At 46.1% G+C, this 21,812-nt stretch overlaps 1 pseudogene; it reads right to left on the bottom strand.

The window, feature by feature from the left end:
* Positions 1 to 2,586: 2,586 nt before the first annotated feature.
* LOC147119742 (uncharacterized) overlaps positions 2,587 to 21,812 on the bottom strand; it is a 78,045-nt pseudogene continuing 58,819 nt past the window's right edge.

Raw genomic sequence — 21,812 nt, 5'->3', positions numbered from 1 at the left:
AATCAAAAGATTAGCAGCAAAACTGTAATGGAACAATGGGCTGCCTTTAAAGAGGAAATAGTTCAGGTACAGTCGAGGTACATTCCCACTAGGGGGAAAGGCAGGGCAACTGAAGTCTGGGCTCCCTGGATGACGAAAGAGATAGAGAATATGATGAAGCAGAAAAAGAGCACGTATGACAGATGTCAGGTTGCAAATACATCTGAGAATCAGGCTAAATATAGAAAGGTCAGAGGAGAAGTGAAAAAGAAACTAAGAGGGGCAAAGAGAGGGTATGAGAATAGAATGACAGCCAACAGAAAAGGTAATCCAAAAGTCTTCTATAGGCATATAAATAGTAAACGGGTAGTAAGAGGAGGGTTGGGACAGATTAGGGACCATAAAGGAGACCTATGCATGGAGGCAGAGGGTATGGCTGAGGTACTAAACGAGTACTTTGCATCTGTCTTCACCAAGGAAGATGATCCTGCCATAGACATAGTAAAGGAGGAGGTAGTGGAGATACTTGATAGGATAGAAATTGATAAAGAGGAGGTATTAGAAAGACTGGCTGTACTTAAAGTAGATAAATCACCAGGAGTGGATGGGATGCATCCTAGGATGCTGAGGGAATTGAGGGCGGAAATCGTGGAGGTACTGGCCATATCATTCCAATCCTCCTTAGAGATGGGAGTGGAGCCAGAGGACTGGAGAATTGCAAATGTAACACCATTGTTCAAAAAAGGGTGTAAGGATAAACCCAGCAACTACAGGCCAGTCAGTTTAACCTCGGTAGTGGGGAAGCTTTTAGAAACAGTAATCAGGGACAAAATTAATAGTCACTTGGATAGGTGTGGATTAATTAAGGAAAGCCAGCACAGATTTGTTAAAGGCAAATCATGTTTAACCAACTTGATCAAGTTTTTTCATAAGTTAACAGAGAGGGCTGATGAGTGCAATGCGGTTGCCGTGGTGTACATGGATTTCCAAAAGGCATTTGATAAAATGCCACATAATAGGCTTGCCAGCAAAGTTGAAGCCCATGGAATAAAAGGGACAGTGGCAGCATGGATATGAAATTGGCTAAGTGACAGGAAACGGAGAGTAGTGGTGAACGGTTGTTTTTCGGACTGGAGGAAGTTATACAGTGGTGTTCTCCTGGGGTCGGTTCTAGGACCACTGCTTTTCTTGATATATATTAATGACTTGGACGTGTGTGTACAGAGCACAATTTCAAAATTTGCAGATGACACAAAACTTGGAAGTATAGTGAACAGTGAGGAGGAGAGTGATAGACTTCAGGAAGCCATAGACAGGCTGGTGAAATGGGCGGACACGTGGCAGATGAAATTCAACGTAGAAAAGTGTGAAGTGATACATTTTGGTGGAAAGAATGAGGAGAGGACATGTAAACTAAATGGTACAATCCTAAAGTGGGTGCACAAACAGAGAGACCTAGGGGTATGTGTGCACAAATCCTTGAAGGTGGCAGGGCAGGCTGAGAAAGCAGTTAAAAAGGCTTACGGGACCCTGGACTTAATAAATAGAGGTATAGAGTACCAAAGTGTGGAACTGATGATGAAACACTGGTTCGGCCCCAGCTGGAGTACTGTGTCCAATTCTGGGCACCACACTTTAGGAAGGATGTGAAGGCCTTAGAGAAGGTGCAGAAAAGATTTACGAGAATGATTCCAGGAATGAGGGACTTCAGTTACCTCGATAGACAGGAGAAGCTGGGGTTGTTCTCCTTGGAGCAGAGAAGATTGAGAGGAGATTTGATAGAGGTGTTCAAAATCATGAGGGGTCTAGACAGAGTAGATAGAGAGAAACTGTTCCCATTGGTGGAAGGGTCGAGAACCAGAGAACACAGATTTAAGGTGATTGGCAGAAGAACCAAAGGTGACATGGGGAAAAACTTTTTTACACAGTGAGTGGTTAGGATCAGGAATGCACTGCCTGAAAGGATGGTGGAGGCAGATTCAATCGTGGCTTTCAAAAGGGAATTGGATGAGTACCTGAAGGACAAAAATTTGCAGGGCTATGAGGGAAGGGTGGGGGAGTGGGACTAGCTGAAGTGCTCTTGCAGAGAGCCGACACGGGCTCAATGGGCCGAATGGCCACTTTCTGTGCTGTAACCATTCCTTGATTCTATGAACATGTTAAACCTTCATAGAATAATTACCAGTCATTTTTAGACTGGAAACTTAACCCTGCCGTTTCACTTTCAGTCAGGAACAGATTGCAGTTTGACACCAATCTCTGATTGGACCGCACGTTTCCAGCATTCACCGTTGCTCTTCCTGACTCTAAACACAGGTGTAAAGGAGCCTTCTGTTCCGTGACTAGGAGCTCTGACCCATGGGAGAGAGCGGCTGGGACACATTCCTTACAGGCCTCAAGATTAACCTGCACAGGGACATTGCTGTCAGTGAAGAGAGACGAGAAAGACCAAAGTGCCATTTGCCCCTCTCAGTGTGGCCCTGAAGGACTGTGTCCAGGCTGTAGTTCTGTTCCCGCCGTACGATCCTCCCCCCAGATTGTCCTTTCTGAGCTCCAGCCAGGTGATGCTAAACACTCAGGTGGGAACGTCAAAAATCCACAACAATGTTTAAAACAAACTGATTTATTTGACATATATCCAGAATATTAAACTCCAGCCCAGTTACACGGGTTATTAACATCAGCAGAAATAAACCCCAACTGTCGGTGTGAACATGGTTCAGCCCGGGATGTAATTAACAGCAGAATCCAACCTCTGCAGTCACTTGTGAACTCGCTGGTGTATCAGCAGGTTGGATGACTGAGTGAATCCCTTCCCACACTCACAGCAGATGAACGGCCTCTCCCCAGTATGAACTCGCTGGTGTCTCAGCAGGTTGGATGAATTAGTGAATCCCTTCCCACACTCAGAGCAGGTGTACGGCCTCTCCCCAGTGTGCATACGCTGGTGTACAGTGAGGTTAGATGATTCCCTGAACCCAGTCCTGCAGTGAGAGCACCTGAACGGTCTCTCGTCAGTGTGAACATGTTGATGGCATGTCAGTTCCCTGGAACTTTTATAGCACTTTCCGCAGCCCAGGCATTTAAAAGGTCTCTCGTCAGTGTGAACTTGCTGGTGTTTTAGCAGGCTGGATGACTGAGTGAATCCCTTCCCACACTCAGTGCAGGTGAACGGCCTCTCCCCGGTGTGAACTCGCTGGTGAGTCAGCAGGCTGGATGACTGAGTGAATCCCTTCCCACACTCAGTGCAGGTGAACGGCCTCTCCCCGGTGTGAACTCGCTGGTGTGTCAGCAGGTTGGATGACTGAGTGAATCCCTTCCCACACTCAGAGCAAGTGAACGGTCTCTCCTCTGTGTGAACTCGTCGATGCGTTTCCAGTTCAGACGGGTAGTTGAATCGCTTCCCACAGTCCCCACATTTGCACGGTTTATCCCCAGTGTGACTGCACTTGTGTCTCGACAGGCCAGAGGATCGGTTGAAGCCTCGTCCACACACACAACACGTGTACGGTTTCTCCCCGCTCTGAACAGTGCTTTCTGCTTCCATGCTCACAGGTCCCGATGAATCGAGTGACTCTGTCAGATCTTGAAGTGATGTTTGGCTTGGGTTTCCCATCTGCAAATCCTCCCTTTCGAACACCCTGTAAAATTAATTTAAAGCAGATAAAAGGGAGGGTGAGAGAAGACCCACAAAAACACAATGGCAGGTTGTGAAATTGAGCTCAATGAATCTGGGAATTTGTGGGGCCGGCACTAGAAAAAAGTGACCATGAAAGCTGCCGGATTGTCGTTAAAAACCCAACTGGTTCACTAATGTCCTTCAGGGAAGGGAACCCGCCACCCGGTCTGGGCCTACACAAGACTCTGGCCTCTATGGGAGGAGAGAGAGCGAGGTGGGAGGGGTGAAGGAGTGACTTTATACATCTGTAACTCGACTAGAACATTGACAGCACCTCCCAAACACGCGAACTCCACCACCTAGAAGGACAAGGGCAGCAGATGCCATCACCTCCCAGTTCCCCTCCAAGTCACACACTATCCTGACTTGGGCATATATCGCCGTTCCTACATCGTCGCTGGGTGAAAATCCTGGAACTCCTCATCTAAGAGCATTCTGAGAGTACAAAAACTGTCCACAGTACTCCAGGTGTGGTCTCAACAAGGCCTTATATAATTGCTGTAACAATTCTTTACTCTTATACCCCAATGCATTTCTGATAAAGGCTAACTTACCATTTGCTTGCTGTACCTGCATGTTAACTTTCTGTGATTCGTGTACAAGGACACGCAGGTCCCTCTGAATACCAACATTTCTGAGTCGCTCACCATTTAAAAAATATTCTGCTTTTCTATTTTTCCCACCAAAGTGGATAACTTCACATTTCTCCACATTCCATTCCATCTGCCATGTTCTTGCCCACTCACTTAACCTGTCTATATCCCTTTGAAGGCTCTTTGTGTCCTTACTGCTTACTGTCCCACCTAGCTTTGTATCGTCAGCAAACTTGGATACATTACTCAGTCCCCTCATCGAAGTCATTGATATGGATTGTAAATAGCTGAGGCCCAAGCACTGATCCTAGCTGTACCTGACTAGTTACAGCCTGCCTGCCCGAAAGTGACCCGTTTCTCCCTACTCTCTGTTTTCTGCCCATTAACCAATCCTCAATCCATGCTAATATTTTACCCCAAACCCCATGAGCCCTAATTTTGTGTAATAAATGCTTGTGTATCACTCTGTGATTCTATGAAATCTGCATTCTTCCCACTCGGGCCTCTTGTGTAAACCCACTCCCTCGGCTCCACCATTGGCAGCCGTGCCTTCAGTTACCTCGGCTTTTGGTCACCTGTCCAAATCTCTCCCTCTTTGGTTCAGTGTCATTTTTTGATGGATTTCGCTCGTGAAGGGCCTTGGAAAGTTTTACTACGTTAAAGGTGCTATGTAAATGCAAGTTGTTGCTGGTGTGCTATCATTGGCCTCAGCTTCGCCAGACAGAATCAGCCAGGGACGACGGCTGTGCTGCTCCCCATGGTCGAAATGCTGGCAGCTCGCTGTCATTGAGTCATACAGCACAGAAAGAGGCCCTTCGGCCCATTGTGTCCACGCTGGCCATCAAGCCCTGTCTATTCTAATCCCATTTTCCAGCACTTGGTCCGTAGCCTTGTATGCTATGGCATTTCAAGTGCTCATCTAAATGCTTCTTGAATGTTGTGAGGGTTCCTGCCTCTACCACCCTTACAGGCAGTGAGTTCCAGATGCCAACCACCCTTTGGGTGCAATTTTTTTTCCTCAAATCCCCTCTAAACCTCCTGCCCCTTATCTTGAAACTATGCTCCCTGGTTATTGACCCCTCTACTAAGGGGAAAAGTTACTTTCTTTCTATGCCCCTCATAATTTTGTAAACCTCAATCAGGTTCCCCCTCAGCCTTCTCTGCTCTAAGGAAAACAACCCCAGCCTGTCCAGTCTCTCCGCATAGCTGAAACGCTCCAGCCCCGGTAACATCCTGGTGAATCTCCTCTGCACCCTCTCCAATGCAATTACATCCTTCCTATAATGTGGCGACCAGAACTGCACACAGTATTCCAGCTGTGGCCTAACTAGCATTTTGTACAGCTCCATCATAACCTCCCTGCTCTTATATTCTATGCCTCGGCTAATGAAGGCAAGTATCCCATATGCCTTCTTATCCACATTATCTACCTGTCCTGCTGCCTTCAGGGATCTATGTACATGCACACCAAGGTCCCTCTGATCCTCTGTCCTTCCTAGGGTCCTACCATTCATTGTGTATTACTTTCCCAAAATGCATCACCTCACACTTTTCAGGGTTAAATTCCATTTGCCACTGTTCTGCCCATCTAACCATCCCATCTATATCATCCTGGAGCCTGAGGCTTCCCTCCTCACTATTAACCACTCCATCATTTTTGTGTCATCTGCGAACTTACTGATCATACCTCCTACATTCATATCTTAATCATTAATATACACTACAAACAGTAAAGGACCCAGCACCGATCTCTGCGGTACACCACTGGACACAGGCTTCCAGTCAGAAAAACAACCTTCGACCATCACCCTCTGCCACTGAGCCAATTTTGGATCCAATGTGCCAAATTGCCCTGGATCCCATGGGCTCTTACCTTCATGACCAGTCTCCCATGCGGGACTTTGTCAAAAGCCTTACTAAAGTCCATGTAGACTAAATCAACTGCACTACCCTCATCCACACACCTAGTCACCCCCTCGAAAAATTCAATCAAATTGGTTAGACATGATCTCCCCCTGACAAAGCTATGCTGACTATCCTTGATTAATCCTTGTCTCTCCAAGTGGATACTAATTCTGTCCCTCAGAATTTTTTCCAATAATTTCCCTACCACTGATATTAGGCTCACTGGCCTGTAATTCCCTGGTTTATCCCTACTACCCTTCTTAAATAATGCTACGACATTAGCTGTTCTCCAGTCCTCTGGCACCTCCCCTGTGGCCAGAGAGGTTCTGAAAATTTGTGTCAGAGCCCCTGCAATCTCCTCCCTTGCCTCACACAGCAGCCTGCCGATTTATCCACTTTTAAGCCCGCTAAAACCTTCTCCCTCTCAATACTAATTTGTTCAAGTATGTCACAACCACCCCGCCCCCGCCTGATTTCTATGCCTACATCGTGCTACTCCATAGTGAACACAGATGCAAAATATTAATTTAAAACCTCACCTACATCTTCCGGCTCTACACAAAAATTGCCACTTTGGTCCCTAATGGGCCCTACTCTTTCCCTGGTTATCCTCTTGCCCTTAATATACTTATAAAACACCTTGGGATTTTCCTTTATTTTGCCCGCGTGTTTTTTCATGCCTCCTCTTCCTGGGACTGTAGAAGAAGGGCCCAGCTGTGGGGCTCTTCTGTTACAATTGTTTGGGATGTTAACCAGCGCCTTCAGGAGAGATGGTGAGAAATCCGAAGTATGGAGATTCTGAATCAAATAACTGAGTCAATGGTTACATTACCGGGCACTTGGACCCGGTTGGGAACAGACACTGAAGCCCCGCCCACTCCGTGATGGAGCAGTAAGATGGCCGCGCATGCGCGTTGCTACTCACTGAATCAAGATGGCGGCGCGCTGAACCTCCAGCCTTCCTGCACAAAGATGGCGGCCGTTAGCCTGGGCCTGTGACCGGGAGAAGCCCCGAAGCTACAAACGCGGGACCTTCAGTTTATTATTCTAGTTTCGCGGTTTTTTAGCAGTTGTTTATGAAGCCGCCGGTCCATTAATCCGCTTCGTCCGGCCGCTTCCTACCGATTTATTTAGTGCTCGTTTCTCAGCCTCTCGCCTCGGCCATTATACGCACCACGAATGCTCCAAGCCCAGGCGGGTCACGCGCCTGCGCGCTGGGCTCCTGTAGTCTGGGCGCGGCAGATACTCCCCCGCGGGGAATGCTGGGTGAAGGCCCGCCATTGAAAAGCCACAGCTGAACAGTATTTACTGGGACTGTATTGAGCACTGAACCATCATTCTGGCAGTTAGAGTGTGTTTCTGCTGATCTGAATAACTCCTGTTCCTGGGCTGGAGATTAATATTCTGTATAAATATTGAATGAATCAGCTTTGTTTCAAACTCACAACGTGTCCAGTATTTGATTTCTCCAGGATGGTGTAAGATGGATTTACATTGTATGTATGTGAACGAACGAAGCATAGTAAACAAGGCTGGTGAGCTGCAGGTGCAAATAGCCAAATGGGACTAGGACGTGGTGACAATAACAGAGACCTGGCTCAAAAAAGGGCAGGATTGGGTATTAAATATTCCTGGATATAAGGTGTTCAAGAATGATAGAGAAGGAAAGATAGGAGGTAGTGTGGCAATATTGGTTAAGGAGAATATTACAGTGCTGGAGAGGGAGGATGTCCTGGAGGGGTCAAGGACAGAATCTATATGATTAGAGATAAGAAATAATAGAGGTGCCATTACACACTAGGTGTATTCTATAGACCACCAACTAGTGGGAAAATATGAATGAGCAAATTTGCAGGGAAATTACAGAGAGATGCAAGAACGATAGAGTAGTGATAATGGGGGACTTCAACTATCCCAATATAGACTGGGATAGTAATAGTGTTAAGGGCAGAGAGAGGGAAGAATTTCTGAAGTGTTCAGGAGAACTTTCTTGATCAGTATTTTTCCAGACCAATGAGGAATAAGGCATTGCTGGATCTGGCTTTGGGGAATGAGGTGGGTCAAGTGGAGCAAGTATCAGTAGGGGAACATTTATGGAACAGTGATCATAGTATCATAAGATTTAGATTAGCTATGGAAAAGGACAGGGAGCAATCTAGAGTAAAAATGTTTAACTGGAGGAAGGCCAATTTCAGTGGGATGGGAAGGGATCTGGCCTGGGTAAATTGGAATCAAAGATTGACAGGCAAAACTGTAATGGAACAATGGGCTGACTTTAAAGAGGAAATAGTTCGGGTACATTCCCACTAGGGGAAAGGTAGGGCAACTAAAGTCGGAGCTCCCTGGATGACAAAAGAGATAGATAGTACAATGAAGCAGAAAAAGCGTCTATGACAGATGTCATGTGGAGAATAGATCTGAGAATCAGGCTAAATATAGAAAGTTCAGAGGAGAAGTGAAAAAGAAAATAAATGAGGATATGAGAATAGAATGGAAACTAACATAAAAGATATTCCAAAAGTTTTTGAAAGGCATATAAATAGTTAACAGGTAGTGAGAAGAGGGGTGAGGCTGATTAGGGATCACAAAGTAGACCTATGCATAGAGGCAGAGGGCATGGCTGAGGTGCTAAATGAGCACTTTGCATCTGCCTTTACCAAGGAAGAAGATGCTGCCATAAACATAGTGAAGAAGGAGGTAGAGGAGATACTGGATGGGATAAAAATTGATAAAGGAGGAGGTACTAGAAAGGCTGGCTGTACTTAAAGTAGATCATTCATCAGGACTGGATGAGATGCATCCTAGGACGCTGAGGGAACTGAAGGAAGAAATTGCAGAGGTACTGACCATAATCTTACAATCCTCCTTAGAAACGGGGTTGATGCCAGAGGACTGGAGAATTGCAAATGTTACACCCTTGTTCAGAAAAGTGTGTAAGGATAAACCCAGCAACTACAGGCCAGTCAGTTTAACCTCAGTAGTGAGGAAGCTTTTAGAAAAAATAATCAGGGTCAAAATTAACAATCACTTGGACAAGTGTGGATTAATTAAGGAAAGCCAGCATGGATTTGTTAAAGGCAAATTGTGTTTAACCAACTTGATTGAGTTATTTGATGAGGTAACAGAGAGGGTTGATGAGGGCAATGAGGTTGATGTGTACATGGACTTTCAAAAGGCGCTCGATAAAGTACCACATAATAGGCTTGTCAGTAAAGTTGAAGCCCATGGAATGAAAGGGACAGTGGCAGCATGGATATAAAATTGGCTAAGTGACAGGAAACATAGAGTAGTGGTGAACGGTTGTTTTTCGGACTGGAGCAAGGGTTAGAGTGGTGTTCTCCAGGGGTCGGTTCTAGGATCACTGCTTTTCTTGATATATATTAATGACTTGGACGTGGATGTAAAGGCACAATTTCAAAATTTGCAGATAACACAAAACTTATAGTGAACAGTGAGGAGGATAGTGATAGACTTCAAGAGGACAGAGACAGGCTGGTGAAATGGGCGGACGTGTGGCAGATGAAATTTAATGCAGAAAAGTACAAAGTGATACATTTTGGTAGAAATAATGAAGAGAGGAAACATAAACTAAATAGTACAATTCTTAAGGGGGTGCATGAACAGAGAGACTTAGGGGTACATGTGCACAAATCATTGAAGGTGGCAGGGCAGCTTGAAAAAGTGGTTAAAAAAGCTTACAGGATCCTGGGCTTCATGAATAGAGGTATAGAGTACAACAGTTTAGAAATTATGATGAATCTGTATGAAACACCTGAGTATAGTGTCCAATTCTGAGCACCGCACGTTAGGAAGGATGTGAAGGCCTTAGGGAGGGTGCAGAAAGGATTTACGACAATGTTTCCAGGATCGAGGTACTTAAGTTACGTGGATAGACTGGAGAAGCTGGGGTTGTTCGCCTTAGAGTAGAGAAGATTGAGAGGAGATTTGATAGAGGTGTTCAAAATCATGAGGGGTCTGGACAGAGGTAAAAGGGCAGGTGTTGCAACTCCTGCGCTTGCACAGGAAGATGTCGTGGGAAGGGGAGGGGCTGTCGGGGCTGATTGAGGAATGGACCAGGGTGTCACGGAGGGAGCGGTCCCTTTGGAATACTGAAAGGGGAGGGGAGGGGAAGATGTGTTTGGTGGTGGGATCACTCTGGAGGTGGTGGGAATGGAGGAGGATGATCCGTTGAATGTGGAGGCTGGTGGGGTGAAAGGTGAGGACAAGGGGAACCCTATCGTGGTTCTGGGAGGGAGGGGAAGGGTTGAGAGCAGAATTGCAGGAGATGGAACGGACACAGCCGAGGGCCATGTCAACCACAGTAGGGGGGAATCCTCGGTTGAGGTAAAAGCAAGACACATCGGAAGCACTAGCATGGAAATTCCCTTTTTTTTTTGGCTCCCCTCCCCCTTTCCCTACCTCTGCACCTGCTTAAAATCTGTTACATCTCGAACATTTCCCAGTTCTGACGAAAGGCCACCGAGCTGAAAGGTGAACTCTGTTTCTCTCTCCACACATGCTTTTCTGTTTTTATTTATTATAAGTGCAACCTGCTGAATGTTGCATTAGGGTTTTACCAGTTTGACTTCTTCACATCAGCGACACATAATCACCCTGTGACATCATTACCAAGACAATGCAGCGTCGTCAGTGTCACTTGGTGGCCATGGCAACATCAGTGCGACCTCTGACCCTCAGCCACTCGGAGTGCTCGATGTGACCTCATCAGAATGTCCTGACATTGGACCTGGTGTTGGGGGCCAGGGAGGCTGCACAGGCAGTGTGGCATCGCCCGCCCGTTATACGCCCCGCCCGATATTCCACTCCATGGACCGTCACACAACTGAATACTGGGCGTGTCGGATAACGGGCGGAGAACGTGCTTCCACCTGTTTTACACCCCCCCATGTCCAATTTCATATCATTAATGGGAGGAAATCCCGTTATTGCGATAAACACTCTGCTCACTCCCTGTAGTGCTGGAGTAAAAAACACATCACCATGTTGAAGGGTAAAGGCACTGAATATGGGGGAATCAACAGGTCCTGGTAGTATGTGTCCAAAAAGACTGGAAGAGTTTGGAGAGGAAACAGTGAAGGTAATAGCCAAAAAATAGTAGATTGTGGAAACAGAAATAGTGTGAAATTCACTGGAGAGCAGCAAGTGTTTCATTCTTTTCCAAACAAGGGAAATAATAAGTCAGAGAATTACAGGTTTATTAACCTCACGTCAGGTCCAGGTACAGTTTCATTTTTAGAAAGTTCTTGTTTAGAAAGCGATGTCACAATGACCATTCCGTTCCCAAGGTGAGCCTGTCTGTCCGCAGTATTCAGTGGGAAAGGGGATTAAATCACACCGAGGATAATGAGCAGCCACCCACCAGTCTCTGCACTTTATTGTCCATTGATCACCTCACCATCACACTGAAGCTCCTGATATAAACCTCCAGTGTGTGATGATTGGTGCAGGATCAGTGGTGGAGTTCCGCAGCGGGAGTGATCCTGGAGTAACCCCGTGGATGTTCCAGCTCGTGTATTTTTAGTTATCCTGGTGTCTAACACGCACTCATCAATAAAACAATGAATTCCTGGAAACATGCTGCAGGTCCTTCTTTATCTGGAGATTAAATGTCTGTTGTATAATTGTTAACAGGCTCCTGTGAACTCCTCTGCTATTTTAATGCAGACTTTAATCAATTTATTTTAAACGGGTTTATTTTAAATGAGCTAACTGCCTTAAAATGGTCTTCTTCTTCTTCTTAGGCAGTCCCTTGGAACCGAGGATGACTTGCTTCTGTTGTGTCCGTGTATAATAAGACACAGACTGCGGAGAACGGTACAACAGGTGTTTACTCAACGTGGCTCACACTGCAACTGATCTGTACAGATTAATACTCAGTGCTATATACAGGTGTGGTCACTGCCGGTACTACAGTATACATGAGCTGTACAAAGTAGTTCCCCCCCTTAAAGGTATATACATTACAATTCCTCCCCTTTTAGATTAACAGTACCATAACACTCATTTAACAATTAAATATCGAACTAATTACAATTAACACTTTTAACATGCAACATTAGCTGAAAATAGTCTATTTATATATTCAGTCTTTGGGGAGGCTTCCTGATCCTTTCTGGATAGCGCCTTTCCCGAGTGTCTTGCTCTTGGTGCGGAGGCGATTCTGGCCCCCTGTCGTCGGTTGGTTCATCAGCTTCCGATGCTACTGTTTCTGGGGGAGATGCGACCTGTACGTCGGGTTCATCACCAGGTACGTATGGGCGAGACATGTGGTTGACTTGTTCCTGTGACTCTAGGATCTGGTCAGCATGGCGTCTCACGATGCTCTCCCCAACGTTCACTGTGTACATTAGTGGGCCCTGCAGTGTGCATATCGTTCCTGGCTGCCATTTGTCTGTTTGGTAGTCGCGGGCCAAGACTGGTTGCCCTACATTGAAGCTCCTTGTTGGCTTCTCATGGATGTGCTGGAATTGCTTACTCTCAACATCTCTTCGTACGTTTGGTCTGAGCAAATCCAGACGAGATCTTAACCTTCGGTTAAAGAACATCATGGCTGGGGCCTGGTTGGTGACTGCATGTGTCGTGTTCTGGTAGGCAAACAGGAAATTGTCCACCTTGTGCTGCAGCGGAATGTTGTCATTGTACATAGCCTTTATTGCCTTCTTAAAGGTTTGTACGAACCTCTCAGCCAATCCATTTGTGGCTGGATGATACGGGGCGGATGTGTAATGCCTTACCCCATTCTTTTTCAAGAACCTCCGGAACTCTTCGGACACAAACTGTGGTCCGTTGTCGGAGCAAATCTGTTCTGGCAAACCATTCCTGGCAAAAATGGTCCGTAGGACTGCAATAGTTTTCTCCGTGGTGGTGGAGGACATTTTGATGACCTCAGGCCATTTCGAGTGCGCATCCACGGCTATTAAAAACATTGAGTCCATGAATGGACCAGCAAAATCAATATGCACCCGTTGCCATGGAGATGAGGGCCACTACCATGGGTGTAGAGGGGCCTGTGGTGGTGCATTTTGGACTTTCTGGCATCCTGAGCAGCTCTTGGTCAGGTCCTCGATTTGTTTATCGATTCCCGGCCACCACACAAGCCCTGGCTAGGCTTTTCATTTTTACCCCTCCCAGATGACCCTCATGAAGCTCATTGAGCACTCTATCCCTTAACTTGGGTGGAATTACCACTCGGGATCCACGCATCAAGGTCCCCCGGCACACTGACAGCTGTTCTCTCCTTGTCGAGAATGCTGGCAACAGTGAGTCGCCATGTGCTGGCCATCCCTTCACCATCAAATCATATACCCGAGACAGTGTCGGGTCATTTCGGGTTTCCTTTTCGACACAAGCGTTAGTTACCGGTAGGTATTCAACTATAGTCGAATGGAATATTTCGACAGGATCCACTGCTGGTGCTTCCTCCGCAGTAGGCAGTGGCAGGCGTGATAGCCCATCAGCATTTCCATGCTGTTTCGTGCCCTTATATTCAATCTCATAGTGGTGCGCCCCTAGAAAAAGTGACCATCTTTGTATTCGTTGCGCAGTCATCACCGGAACGCCCTTCTTCGGATTAAAAATGGAGACAAGAGGCTGGTGATCAGTCAGCAAGGTGAATTTCTGCCCGTGCAGATAGTGATTGAACTTTTTCACTCCCCACACTAGGCTGAGGGCCTCCCTGGCAATCTGGGCGTAGTTACGCTCGGCTGAGGTTAGTGATCGTGACGCAAAGGCTGTTGGCCTCTCTGAGCCGTCCGAGAATTTGTGCGACAGCACCGCTCCAATGCCGCAGGGTGACGCATCACATGCCAACCGAATTGGTAATGCTGGGTTGTAATGGGCCAATACCTCTTTCGATGTGATTAGTGTTTTGCTCTTCTGGAAAGCTCATCTACATTCATCACTCCACTTCCATGGCACCCCAGTTTGCAGTAGGGTGTTCAGTGGGTGTAGTATTGTAGACAAATTTGGCAAGAACTTATGGTAGTAATTTACCAGCCCGAGGAACGACCTCAGTTGTGACACATTTTCCGGTGCTGGAGCCTTGACTACTGCCTCAATCCTCTCTGGGGACTTATGTAACCCCTCTTTATCGATAACGTGGCCACAATACGAGATCTGTTTTCTAAAAAACTCGCATTGGAGCGGTTAGCTCAGAGCCCATATTCCTGCAATCTAGTGAGCACCTGCTCCAGGTTGGCAAGGTGATCACTGTCATTTTCGCCTGTGACCAGGATGTCGTCCAAATAACACTGGGTCCCTGGGATCCCTTGCAGGACTTGTTCCATTGCCCTCTGCCAAATAGCCGGAGCTGATGCTACCCCGAATACCAGCCGGTTGTATTGGTAGAGACCTTTATGGGTGTTGATTGTGAGGTATTTTTTTGATGCTTCTTCTACCTCCATTTGCAGATACGCCTGGGCCAGATCAATCTTAGTGAAGCGTTTCCCTCCAGATAGCGAGGCGAAAATATCTTCAATCCGCGGAAGTGGATATTGTACGGTGTGAAGGGCCGGGTTCACTGTTACCTTAAAGTCCCCACAGATGCGAACATTCCTTGGTTCCCCAGGCGTGCTGCTCAACGACTTTTTCATCACAGGAACGATGGGTGTAGCCCACTCGCTCCAGTCTACCTTGGACAGTACACCTGAACGTTCCAGACTCTCCAGCTCTGCTTCGATGGCTGGGCAGATCGCATAAGGTACCGGTCTGGCCTTAAAAAATTTTGGGCTTGCGTTTTCTTCAATTTTAATCGTCGCTGTCATGCCTTTTAGTGTTCCGAGTCCTTGCTGGAACACTTCTTTCGCATCAGTTAGGATCTTTGACAGTCGCCCAGGTGTGACGTCGTCATCCTTTTTGTCAGCCACAGTCAGTGCCTGTATGGAATGCCAATCCAGTTGTATTTTCCGGATCCATTCACGTCCCAGTAATGGTGGTCCTCCATCTTGCAATACATTCAGGTCTAGTTTTGGTGTTTCCTTACTGTTATATATAACGGTCACCCTTATTTTTCCTTTGGGGTAGACTTTTTGCCCCGTGTACGTCTTCAAAATAATTTTTGTGTCTCTCAAGGGTATGTGTGAGAATAGCCGCTCGTAGCCCCGTCGGTTTATGACTGTTAGGGCTGATCCTGTGTCCAGTTCCATCTTTACCTGGACTCCTGCTATCTTGAGAGTGACCCAAATGGTTCGGTGATCCTCCGTTGTGATCACATTATGTCGTTTCAGACAACTCAGTTCCCTGCTTTCAGAGTCGTTATCACTCTTTTGTTCGTCTGAACTATCATCATCTTATGTACCGTCTTGTACTTTCCTTTGGTAGGTTTCTTATTGCTGGTTTTCTTTCCCGACCTGCAGACTCGTGCTGTGTGTCCTACTTTTCCACACTGTCTGCACACTTTGTCTTTGAACCAGCAATCATTCTGGTCGTGTGTTGTTCTGCTGCAGCGATAGCACTTCCCTGTTCCCTATGACATTTCGTTTGTGCCATATTCTTGCGGTCTCTGTTGTATCTCTGCAGCGCCCCGTGCTGCTGCTTCATATGATACCGCAATGCTGAAAGCCTTTTCCAGCGTAAGGTCCTTTTCAGATAAAAGCCGTTTCTGGGTTCCTTCACTTTGAAGCCCACACACAAACTTGTCCCTTAAGGTATCTGCCAGTCCCGCTCCAAACTGGCAGTGTTTCGCTAGTTTGCGCAGTTCTGTTAAATAATCAGCATTGCTTTCATCCCTATGCTGGTTCCGTTTGTGAAACTTGAATCTTTCTGCTATCAGCGGCGGTGTGGCGTTTAAATGTTCCTGTAGTGTCGTTACTATGTCTTCAAAACTCTTTTCCATTGGCTTTGTTGGGGTTACTAGATTTCGTAATAAACCATACGTCTTTGCACCCATTAAATTTAACAATACTGACGCTTTCTTGTCATCTGACACCTCATTTGCCTTGCAGTACACCTCCATTCGTTCGACATATGTAGTCCAGTCTTCGACTTCATTGTCAAATGCGGTGATACTGCCACTCTTCGGCATTTTGAGTGTGGTTTAAAATGGCGTCTCCCAATGACTTAAAATGGCGTCTCTCGCGCTTTCCTTCCTCCCCCGCTGCTGCCAACGCCGCTCCCGGCGGTTCTCGTGGCAATGGCGGTGCCCTGTAGGTTTCGCGCACTTCTCCTGCGCTGCTGCCAATGCCACTCTCGGCGATCCTCATGGCAATGGCGGCGCCTTGCGGGTTTCTGTGCATCTCTCTCTCCCTCTCTCCGACGCTGCTCGGCCCCTGAACACCAGCTGCGCCCTGTGCGCTCTGCCCTCTCTCTCTCTCCCTCTCTTCGACGCTGCTCGGCCACTGAACACCGGCTGCGCCTTGTGCGCTCTGCCCTCTCTCTCTCTCCCCCGTGGACGCTGCTCGGCCCTTTGCTGTGCCGCTCGGTTGGGCTCTAGCCCGCCGCTGTCCGGGAAGGGTCTGCGCACTACCTATTACCAGCCCATTTCGCTGGACCGCCTCGACTGGAAAGCCAAGCCTGGCTCTCAACAGCCTCCCCCGCAATTCTCGTGTCTCTGCTGGATGACTGGGTGGTTGCCCGTGGTCAACGCCCGAGTCTCTGGCCTTGACCTCCAATCCACTGATCTCCAGGAACGAATCCCCGGGAGGTGATGCAGAGTTGCAGGTAGGTTCGAACTTGCCTCGTCGCCAATGTTGTGTCCGGGTATAATAAGACACAGACTGCGGAGAACGGTACAACAGGTGTTTACTCAACGTGGCTCACACTGCAACTGATCTGTACAGATTACTACTCAGTGCTATATACAGGTGTGGTCACTGCCGGTATTACAGTATACATGAGCTGTACAAAGTAGTTCCCCCCCTTAAAGGTATATACGTTACAGCTTCCACATTGAAAATGAGTTCGCAGGTGACTGATGAGTCCAATGCGGGACCTACAGTCTCTGTCACAGGTGGGGCAGACGGTGGTTGAAGGGGTGCTTGGGTTGACGTGCGGTTCTTGCGCTGCCTGCGCTTGGCTTCCACTTGCTCCCGGTGAAGAGACTCGAGGTGTTCGGCGCCTTCCCGGATGCTTCTCCTCCACTTTGTGCGGTCTTGGGTCAGGGATTCCCAGGTGTCGATGGGGATGTTACACTTTTTCAAGGAGGCTTTGAGGGTGTCCTTGAAGCGTTTCCTCTGCCCACCTGGAACTCTCTTGCCGTGCGGGAGCTCCGAGTAGTGCGCTTGTGTTGGGAGTCTCGTATCGGGTATGCGGACGATGTGACCCGTCCATCGGAGCTGATTGAGCTGTGTGATGGTGATGGTGATGGACAATAAAGTGCAGAGACTGGTGTGTGGCTGCTCATTATCCTCGGTGTGACTTAATCCCCTTTCCACTGAATACTGTGGACGGACAGGCTCACCTTGGGAACGGAATGGTCATTGTGACATCACTTTCTAAACAAGAGCCCACAAGACAATGGGTTATCAATAAATGTTAAAGGGATTCAACGCTCGGAAGTTACACTGTGACCAAAGGAAATAAAATGCTGATCAATAATGTCTGAAGATAATGATTTCTCTGTGTGGAATGTGCTTGCACACATTAAGAATTATGAGCTTTGTACACACACAACAAACACTTTGTGAGGCTCTTTTCAGCTGTTGCTCTGAACCCCACTATTCAAAAAAGGTGGTAGAAAAAAAGCGGGGAATTATAGACTGGTAAGCCTGACATCGGTAGTGGGGAAAATGCTAGAATCTATTATAAAAGATGTAATAGCAGAGCACTTAGTAAGCAGTGACAGGATCGGACAAAGTCAACATGGATTTACAAAAGGTAAATCATGCTTGACTAATCTGGAATTTTTTGAGGATGTAACTGGTAAAATAGATAAGAGAGAACCAGTGGATGTGGTGTATTTGGACTTTCAGAAGGCTTTCGATAAGGTCCCACATAAGAGATTAGCGTGCAAAATTAAGGCACATGGGATTGGGGGCAAGGTATTGACTTGGATAGAGAACTGGTTGGCGGACAGAAAGCAGAGAGTTCGAATAAACGGGTCATTTTCCGAGTGGCAGGCAGTGACTAGTGGGGTACCACAAGGATCGGTCCTAGGACCCCAGCTGTTCACAATATATATTAATGATCTGGACGAGGGAATTGGATGTAATATCTCCAAATTTGCAGACGACACAAAGCTGGGTGGGAGGGTAAGCTGTGAGGAGGATGTCGAGAAACTCCAGTACGATTTGGACAGATTGGGTGATTGGGCAGAAACATGGCAAATGCACTGTAATGTGGATAAATGTGAGGTTATCCACTTTGGTGGCAAAAACAGGAAGGCAGATTATTATTTGAATGGCAATAGATTGGGAGAAGGGGAAGTGCAAAGAGACCTGGGTGTTCTTGTGCACCAGTCGCTGAAGGTAAGCATGCAGGTGCAGCAGGCGGTTAAGAAGGCAAATGGTATGTTGGCCTTCATAGCAAGAGGGTTCGAGTACAGGAACAAGGATGTCTTGCTACAGCTGTACAGGACCTTGGTGAGACCGCACCTTGAGTATTGTGTGCAGTTTTGGTCGCCTTACCTGAGGAAGGACGTTCTTTCCATGGAAGGAGTGCAGCGAAGATTCACCAGGCGGATACCTGGGATGGCAGGAATGACGTATGAGGAGAGATTGTGTTGATTGGGCTTATACTCACCGGAGTTTAGAAGATTGAGGGGGGATCTCATCGAAACCTATAAAATTCTGTCAGGCCTGGACAGACTAGATGCAGGAAGGATGTTTATGATGGCCGGGGAGTCCAGAACCAGGGGTCATAGTCTAAGGATAAGGGGTAAGCCATTTAGGACTGAAATGAGGAGGAATTTCTTCACCCAGAGAGTGGTGAACCTGTGGAATTCTCTGCCACAGAGGGCGGTGGAGGCCAGTTCATTAAATATATTCAAAAAGGAGTTGGATATATTTCTTAAGGCTAAAGGGATCAAGGGATATGGGGAGAAGGCAGGGACAGGGTACTGAATTTGGATGATCAGCCATGATCTCATTGAATGGCGGAGCAGGCTTGAAGGGCCGAATGGCCTACTCCTGCTCCTATCTTCTATGTTTCTATAACCCGCTGAGCAAATGCGCTTCAGTGGGCATTAGGACCCTGCGGCCGCCCATCCGGCGGTGCTGTGAGGTCACGGTTCCAGACGCTGTCTCACCCAATCAGTGGGTTCCGCCAAAGCTCAATAGAAAATACTGCAGCAAAAACAATCCCAACCATTCACAAACTGGGAGCAATCGGCACAACACAAGTGTGAATTAGTAAACTTTAACACACAGAGTTTGTCACTAATTAGTGCAAAGTGCAGGACACTATTGCTCACCTTCAGTCCTGTCCCTCAATCCCAGCTCATGTCTGGGGTTTGTTACAAGGTACACCCCGTCCTTTCAACACAGATATTACTCACATAATCCCACGTCAATTAGACATTGCACACAGCTTCTGATAGTTATTAACAAGACTAAACCTATGCTTGAAACAAAAAATGATTGCATCCTCCTACCACTCAAATATATATCTTTATTTATATTAATTATTAATGTCTGTCAGTCTGTCTCTATCTATCTATCAAGCATCTATCTATCTATCGCTCTATCTATCTATCTATCATCTATCTATCTATGGCTCTATCTATCTATCTATCTATCTATCTATCTATCGCTCTGTCTGTCTGTCTGTCTACCTGTCTCTCTGTCTGTCTATCTATCTATCTATCCATCTATCGATCTACCTATCTATCTATCTATCTATGACACGGTCTGGTGCAGTAATAACTCAGACATAGTCTAGTGTAATGTAAACAGAGAGTGGGTCTTATATAATATAAACAGGGAAAGGGTCTAGTGTAATATAAACAGAGGCAGAGTCTAATGTAATATAAACAGAGACAGGGTCTAGTTTAATATAAACTGAGAGCGGGTCTAGTGTAATATAAACAGAGACAGGGTCTAGAGTAATATAAACAGAGACAGAGTCTAGTGAAATACAAAGAGAGACAGGGTCTAGTGTAATATCAACAGAGACAGAGTCTAGTGAAATATAAACAGAGACAGGCTCCAGCTTAATATAAACAGAGACATGGTCTAGTGTAATATAAACAGTGACAGGGTCTAGTTTAAAATAAACAGAGACAGGGCCTAGTTTAAAATAAACAGAGACAGGGTCTAGCGTAATATAAACAGAGACAGGGTCTAGTGTAATATAAACAGAGACAGGGTCTAGTGTAATATAAATTGAGACAGGGTCTAGTTTAATTTAAACAGAGACAGGGTCCAGTGTAATATAAACTGAGACTGGGCCTAGTGTAATAGAAACGGAGACAGGGTCTGGTTTAATATAAACAGAGAAAGGGTCGACTGTAATATAAACTGAGACTGGGCCTAGTGTAATAGAAACGGAGACAGGGTCTGGTTTAATATAAACAGAGACAGAGTCTATTGTAATATAAAGAGAGACTGGGTCTTGTGTAATTTAAACAGAGACAGGGTCTAGTGTAATAGAAACCGTGACAGGGTCCTGTTTAATGTAATCAGAGACAGGGTTTAGTGTAATATAAACAGAGACAGGGTGTACTGTACCTGTAATATAAACAGGGACAGGGTCCAGAGTAATATAAACTGAGACAGAGTCTTGTTTAATATAAACAGTGTAAGGGTCTAGTGTAAAATAAATGGTGACAGGGTCTAGTGTAATATAAACTGAGACAGGGGCTAGTGTAATATAAACAGAGACAGGGTCTAGTTTAATATAAACACAGACAGGGTCTAGCATAATATAAACAGGGACAGGGTCTGGTGTAATCAAAACAGAGACAGGGTCTAATTTAATAGAAAGAGAGACAAGGTCCAGTGTAATATAAACAGATGCAGGGTCGAGTGTAATATAAAAAGCGGCAGGATCTAGATTAGTATAAACAGAGACAGGGGCTAGTGTAATATAAACAGAAACATGGTCAAGTTTAATATAAACAGAGGCAGGGACTAGTATAATATAAACTGAGATAGGGGCTAGTTAAATATATACAGAGACAGGGTCTAGTTTAACATAAACAGAGACGGTCTAGTGTAATAGAAACTGAGACAGGGTCTAGGGTAATATAAACAGAGACAGAGTCTAGATTAATATAAACAGAGACAAGGTCTAGTGTAATAGAAACTGAGAAAGGGTCTCGTGTAATATAAACAGAGACAGTGTCTAGATTAATACAAACAGAGACAGGGTCGAGTGTAATATAAAAAGAGACAGGATCTAGTTTATTATAAACAGAGGCAGGGACTAGTGTAATATAAAAAGAGACAGGGTCTAGTGTAACATAAACAGATACAGGGTCTAGCATAATATAGAAAGAGACAGTTTCTAGTGTAATATGAACAGAGACAGGGTCTAGAGTAATATAAACTGAGACAGGGTCTAGTGTAATATAAACATAGGCAGGGTCTAGTGTAATATAAACTGAGACAGGGTTTTCAGTAATATAAACAGAGATATGGTCTAGTTTAATATAAACAGAGACAGGTTCTAGTGTAATATAAACCGTGACAGGGTCCAGTTTAATGTAAACAGGGACAGGGCCTGGTGTAATATAAACAGAGACAGGGTCTAAAGTAATATAA

Source organism: Somniosus microcephalus, chromosome 4 (assembly GCF_052327205.1).
Source record: "Somniosus microcephalus isolate GS21.2 chromosome 4, FLI_Smic_1.0, whole genome shotgun sequence".
NCBI lineage: Eukaryota > Metazoa > Chordata > Chondrichthyes > Squaliformes > Somniosidae > Somniosus > Somniosus microcephalus.
This window is presented reverse-complemented; position numbering and strand designations above follow the sequence as displayed.